The following is a 7,959-nucleotide window of genomic DNA, read 5'->3' as shown; positions in this document are numbered from 1 at the left end:
ACACACACACACACACACACACACACACACACATATATATATATATATATATATATGTTTACTTTTTAATTTTTAGGTTTTTATTGACTATATTTCCAACACTACATTAAATCAGATTCAATTTCCAGATATTTTAGTTCCTCAACTGCATGGAACTTCAATGCTTCTTCAGTCGTTAAGTGCAAACCAAGTTCTACTCTGTGGAAATCAATGCATGACAGCAGTAAGAAGTTGTGCACTGCACAAAGAAAAGAGAAGCCCCCAAGGAAATATATGCAGGAGCCAGCAAATGAATTCCTGTTACAAAATGGCTTGTGTTATGCCAGGTTTTACAGTTCCATCATGAATCACCCACATCATCTTTTAGAGTGGGTGTCCTATTCATGATTCTTGAAGTATTTAGCAGCCACTTCAGCAAAAAGTGTGCTGAATAGCAAGTACCTTAAATCTCAGTCTCCATGTTCTTTGCAAAGCACACAATGGATTTGCATCAAACTTACCTCTGAATGCTCATTAAAAACTAAAATCCTGGATGTCAGATTCAAATCAACTTCTCTCAAAATTTCCTGTGATTAAAATAAAAATTACATATTTCAAATAAGTTTCTCATGTTACTTTAAAAAAAGTATGGAAGTAGCTGAAGTATATGTATATGTTTGATGTGTATACACTAAGCCAAGACTGACTAGTTGAAGATTAAACCAAATAAACTAAACAGAAATGAACCCCAGTGCACACTACTCATTATATCAAAACCACTTCCTTCAATTTCATGGGTGATCATGATCCATCAAAAACATCACCATATCCTTATCTCTGTTTTATAACTTATATAGATGTAGCAAATACAGGTTTTACAAATAGTATCCTTTGATAAAGTACAAATACTCACTTATAAAATTAAACAAAAAGAAATATCAGTTCACAGGAGCATAACTTGCAATGATGAAAACTCATGACATGAAAAATACATGGTATAAAACCATTTTAAATACCCTTACATTGACTCAAACTATATAATTTTTTTGTAAAATACAATGCATATCACTGCAATGCAATATACAGACCTCTCTCTCTTGCTTTCTTTCTCTTTCTTGTTCTCTCTCTCTCTCTCTTTGCATGTCTTTGTGTGTGTGTGTCTGTATGTGTGTGCATGCATGCATATCTGTTTTTATAGGTATGTGAAGGTCATGTCTGTACATGCATGTGAAGGTCAACGTACAACATCCTGTCTCATTCCACCTCAGGCACCAGCCACCTCATTTTTAAAACAATGTTTCTCACTAACCTAGGATTTGCCTCATTATGATAAGCTCTGGCCTGCAAGCCTCTAAACATTTGTTGACTAAGCTACACTCAAAGGTTCATAGCATATATTTATAGTCCTAATACATGCTAATAAATACTATCAGTACAGATTCAGGTATAAATATTATAAATTCTATTATCTGAACCAAACTCCACTGTCACTCAATAATGAAGCTGTTTTAACTATATGTTTATTAATTTTCAGAATGTCAGTTTGATGTGTACACTGACCTCTACTTTGCCAATAATTGATAATCAATATGTGATTGTAATCAATATACAGGTCTACCTTACTGTTAGTAAACTGGACAAATGAAGGAGAGTTTATTACAGAAAATTAATTTCTACAACAAATATTTCTCTATACGTACATATAAACACACGTGAGCATTCTGTTATGTCTATCTTATCAGTAGTTAATTTAGTGATCCATAATTTTCAGGTCCAAATTTACAATAGTCCTTATAAAATTCTTGCTTTGGATAAGCTACAATCTAGGAGCCCAGAGGTAATTTTTTGCATGAAGGACAATGTAGACTCTAGTTTCAGGAAAACATGTGTTGTATCTAAAGAGGAATAAGTTCTGTCAAAGGAATCATGAGAGGTTTTAATTTAAAAGTAATACAAAAGAAGCAATACAGTAAGGCATACATCTGAATACTTTTTTATGAGACATAATTGTATCCAAGTGAAATAGTTCTAGCATATGATCGTGAGAAAATTAGTCAGCTATACTCTACAATCTGAATTTTGATTCACTGTGTTTCTCTGGACTTTAATCTTTATACAACCTTTGGGAAGAGGGCATTAGTATCTCTATCAAGACAGGTATTACTAATCACTTACTAAACCAATCAATTTTAAATGCCTGCAATCTTATTTTAACAAAAATTAGTAATTATCATTTTTATAACTTATTTTATGACTACTATGCAGCTACCAAAAAATCTGGATAATTTGTGAACACAGAAATTAGTCATTATCATACCACTGAGAACCCTAAGATTAAGGAACCAGAAGATCTGGTTAGAGTCAACTTCCATGTTTTTCCAACATATTTTTTAATTGTGTCCTTATTTTATCCAGAGGCCTCTTTTATAGAGATCTTAATCTCATTAATGAGAGCACTTTATTCTTGACCTAATCACCTTAGAGGACATACTCTGTGCTGTTATCTCATTATCTAAAAATCAAACCTTATATTGTCACTTTTCTCATAGCTAAAAGGACACATCTAAATCATCACATTGGTACTTCATCAAATGAGGAAATTGGGGATGTCAAAGCAGATGATAGTTCTTGACCTTACTAAGTTATGAATGTTAAGTTTAAAACAATTCCATGCAGATATGATTAACATGAAAACATAATTTCTTCCCATTGGACTTAGGTAACAAATTTTAGAAAATATTACCTTGAAGAGCCAAATCTGTTTATGTTTATTTGGACAAAATTATGATAAACTAGACAAACCAAAATAATACAACCCAGTATCCTGGCCAAACTATAGTTTGAGATTAAGTATGATATCATAAGAGGGATATTAATGGTACCCAAGCCTCTGGGTATAGTGGTGGGCTAAAATGAACAAATAAGGGACAGAAAGATTGGCAAGAAAGAGAAGCTGAAGATGTGTACACTATGAAGAGAGGCAGACCTGAAGATGTAAGGGCCGTGAAGAACAGCTGGGTGTACATAACTATACTTCTAACTTAGATGTTGGTGAGGTCTTGGTCTTGCTTCAACCAAGGACCATATCTAGATACATGACCCTGCAGCAGCATGTGCGTGTATTGATGTCCATAGTCCATGTTATCACCTAAGGCTATGCATATTTCCCTGGTTAGGGATGCCTCACTGGCCATATTGATATCCAAGGAATTCACAGAGCTGGTCAGGCCCCTCACCTGTGCTCCATAGGAGAGACCTAGCAGATGTGAGAACAGGAGTACTGGCCCCATCTTTCATTGGCATAATACTCAGGAGAGTGGCCCATGTGTCTTTCCTGGGCAGTACAGAAGAGCTGTCCCAGTTGGCATGAGCTGGTGGACAGACTAATTCAGTTACCAACTAGACCCATCACAACCATCTTCTTCAACGATGAACTGCTGGAATAAGTGAAGGGACAGGTACTGCAAAGCAAAACCTGGAAAATCTCCATGACACAGGGCAACAACAGGATCCTAGAGAAGAGTCCCAATGAGGATCTAGAATTGATAGTATAGAAACAAAAGGCCTCAAACCAGACCAATGACTCAAATGAAAATTGGCAAGTAAATCTGTTTGTGGGAACTGGTTGCTCACATTGTTATTCCTCCTATAGGGCTACAGACACTTCAGCTCCAGTACTTTCTCTAGCTCCTTCATTGGAGACCCTGTTTTCCATCCAATAGATGACAGTGAGCATCCACCTCTGTATTTGCCAGGCACTGGCATAGCCTCACAGGAGACAGCTATATCAGGGTCCTTTCAGCAAAATCTTGTTGGCATATGCAATTGTGGTTTGGTGGTTGTTTATGGGACGGATCGCCGGGTGGAGCAGACCACCAATCAAAAAAAAAAAAAAAAGCACATGGTGGGACTCATGTCTCTAGCTGCATATGTAGCAGATGATGGCCTAGTTGGCCATTAATAATAGAATACACCCTTGGTCTTGGGAAGATCCTATGCCCCAGTATAGGGGAATGCCAGAGATAGAAAGTGGGAGTGAGCAGGTTGGGGAGCACGGGAATTGAGGAGGGATAGGAGATTTTCAGAGAGGAAACTAGGAAAGGTGATAACATTTGAAATGGAAAAGAAGAAAATATCTAATAAAAACAAAGCTGTTTGTGGAAAATGGTATAATGTATGGCACACTGTGACACCTCACAATTTCCACAGCAAATTTATTTGGTGCTTTGTTTAATTTTGTTTTGTGTGAGAAGTTGCAAGGACAGAAGGAAAATTTGAAGGGTCAGGGAAATGAGAAGTATTGTGAGGTACATGATGTGAAATTCACAAAGAATTACTAAAATTTTTTGACAGGTATGACAAGAACTGATTTCTTCTTTAATACCCTTTAAACTGAAACTCAGGACTGAGGCTGAGATTAGCTAATGTGCCATTTCACTTCCTATAACCTGGCATCAAGCACATAATGAGAATAAAGATTAAATAAAGTTAATGAGAAACGTAAGCACATACTGAGGAGGCCATGCATTGTGACCTTCTGTTTTGTTTTCAGTAAGGTTTTTTTCTTATACAATAATGTCTCTTAGGATGGGTTCATTGACTATGGCTACCTGCCTCACCCAAACTGAGCAATACTTTGATGGCCCTGCAAAACTTCAGAGCACATGGTTTCAATGTAATTCTGTTTTGATCATGTACCTCATATGGTTTGTTTTCTCCCTTTATTTAATGCATTCATTATAAATTCAACCTCCTTATTTGATTTAATCATGCAGTCGGTCAGCATAAACACCTCTGGATACTTCCAAGTCCTTGTATCCTAAGATTAAATAAAATCTTCCGTTTTTCTGTCCTTGATTATTCTTTACCCATGGATATTTTAACCATGTGCCATTAATATGAAGAGAAGGTCTCCTTTTCATAACATCAGGGAGAAGGAGCTTCAGGATGTAATCTTGTTTGTATTACTTAACTCAATTATTCACAGATTTAATTCTGTGCTCACAACTTCTCTCACTGTGAAACAGCAATGTAAATACTCTGTGATGTACAGTGTCCTCTATGTAATTATTTATCCAATAAGAGCAAGGATAAAAATGTGAATTGGATGGGGATCATCTCTTTTCTGTTCTGTAGATATCATATATGTTTTTTATGTCAACAAAACTTTCCATGGTGTTCTACTTATGATACATAGTTCAACATCCAGATTTTGAATCTTGGTCTTTTGCCCAAAGAGCAATATACTAAAGAGTGTTGTTTTTATGGTCAGTGGGAGGGAGCAGCATCTTCCAGTGAGCCAAATGACAAGGAATGCTAGCAACTCAAACTATCCAGTACTTGTGTTGTTGATGGTGTTCAGCAGATTGAATGCACTAAAAATAAATTCCACCAGGGATTATCACAATTTTTTTCTTGTTATAATACTACTGTAAATTGTGGAACACTAGAGTTTGTATCCCACATGCATATCAAAATATGATAGCATTTTTTCCTAGATTCTGTATTATATTCTGTTCAACACATTCAGCACAAAGATAATAACTGATATTAGAGCACAAGAAAACCTACAGAATCAATTAATCTAGGCCCTCAGGTTCTCACAGAGACTGAATCACAAACTAAAGAGCATACCTATGACAGACCTGGGCCCTTTGCACATGCAGATGATCAACTTGGTCTTCACACAGGACCCCTGACACCTAGAACAGGGATGTTCTAACTCTGTTGCAAACTTTGAACCCCTTTTTGACTGGATAGGCTTCCCTGTCTAGACTTGGTGGGAGCAGAGGTGACTGATCCTATAGAAACTTGATATGTGTGGAGGATTGAAAATTCCCAGTGAGTAGCACAACTTGAAGGTATTATAAGAGGAAGTGTGTCACTGAAAGTGTGGGCTTTAAGAACCTTCTGGTAGCTGCCTGGAAGCCAGTCTTCTGTTTGCCTTTTGAGCAAGACACTGAAATCTCATCTCTTCTTGCATCATTCCTACCTGTACCTTTCCATTCTTCCCATCTTAATTATAATCAACTGAACCTCTGAACATGTATGTCAGCCCCAAGTAAATGCAGTCTTTTATAAGAGTTGCCTTGGTCATGGTGTCTGTTCACATTAATGGAAACCTTAACTAAGACAATATGCCAGGATGGGTTGGTATTCATGGAAAAAGGAGATAGGGGAGCAAGGTGGAATGGAGGGTTCATCAGAAAAAACGGAATGGATGGGAGATCTGCCATTGAGATGAACAAAGGGTGAATATATTAATAAGAAAAATAGTAAATTTTATATAAAATATTCATACATTATATAAATATATAGTGCCTACATAAATATACTTAAAATAAAATAAAAACCCTATAAAGACTAATTAACTAACTAACTAAATAAATAAATAAATAAATAAATAAAATGCTCAGCCAATGTTCTATTGTACTCCCCAGCAGCACAAATGTCAAACATAATTAATCAGCCAGAAATTTTGCCTAATCTTTCTTAACATAGAATTCTAGTCGTACTACTGTTTAGCTGAATTTGGCATAAATCCTAATTATCTACTTAACCTTAAGATGAAGGTTGCTACTCATTTAAGACAACACTTTTAGAGACAATAAGGAGCAAGAGAAAATGTGAGAGCCCAAGACTTCAAATCTCACCTCTGGTACTAAACTGGCTGTGTGAGGTTTTATTGGTAAAGTTATAAATGCTCTCTGTGTCTTGTTTGCTCTCTGTTTAAGAAGGCTATAATATCTAAAAAGACTACTGTGGAGAAAAAAAAATGGTCCAAGTCTGAGAAAAGAAAAGAAAAGAAAAGAAAAGAAAAGAAAAGAAAAGAAAAGAAAAGAAAAGAAGAAAAGACAAGACAAGAAAAAAAAGAATAGAGAAGAAAAGAAGAGAAGAGAAGAGAAGAGAAGAGAAGAGAAGAGAAGAGAAGAGAAGGAAAGGAAAAGAAAAGAAAAGAAAAGAAAAGAAAAGAAAAGAAAAGAAAAGAAAAGAAAAGAAAAGAAAAAAGAAATTAGTGGATGTCCTTGTTTTATACCTGCTATAATAAAAATGAATGTTATTATCATTTTAAGCATTATTTTATTTAATCATTTCTTTTTTTTATGTGAGATACATTTTATTGATAAAATGTTTATAGTTTGGGCACTTTTTTTCCTTCCTCCAATTCTTTGCAGATCCTCTCCATCTCTCTCTCCACACACAATCTATATTCTTTTTCTTTCTCTCTTTCAAACAAATATGAAACTAAAACAAAATGAAACAGTAAACACATTCATACAAAACCAGGAAAATAAAAATGACCATATGACCAATGTGATAAAATATATGCTAAAATAAAGGAAAGGAAAAAAACGTCCGTACAATTAACACTGAGGAATTTGTGTGTGTGCCTGTGTTGTCCTGCACATGAGGTCACACTGAAATATGGTTTGTATATACTTGAGAGTCAAGTAAAAAAATGCTTTGCTAGACATTTAATTTGATCATCATAAAAATTATGTGCAAATTCTTTGTTCATACCATATTTGCAATCAGACTGTATAATTTTACCTTTATTTGGTTATTGATTATTGAACCTGGCCTACCACATTTTCAGCAGAATTAAGTTATTTCTTTTTTTTTTCACCTCTTTTTACCACCATTAATGTGACTAGAGTTTACCTCTGCACATCATTTGAACATAAATTCTATAAGTAAAAATATTTTTATTATTTATATTTATTATGAAAATTAGCAATTGTTACTATATTTTTAAAGCTTTAAGTTCCTTGTTACATAGCCAGCATGGTATATTTTTCTTTTTTTTTTAATTTTTAATGTTTTTTTTATTACGGATTTTCCTCAATTACATTTCCAATGCTATCCCAAAAGTCCCCCATAGCGCCCCCCCACTTCCCTACCCACCCATTCCCATTCTTTTGGCCCTGGCATTCCCTTGTATTGGGGCATATAAAGTTTACAAGTCCAATGGGCCTCTCT

Source organism: Mus caroli, chromosome 3, assembly GCF_900094665.2.
Source record: "Mus caroli chromosome 3, CAROLI_EIJ_v1.1, whole genome shotgun sequence".
NCBI lineage: Eukaryota > Metazoa > Chordata > Mammalia > Rodentia > Muridae > Mus > Mus caroli.
This window is presented reverse-complemented; position numbering follows the sequence as displayed.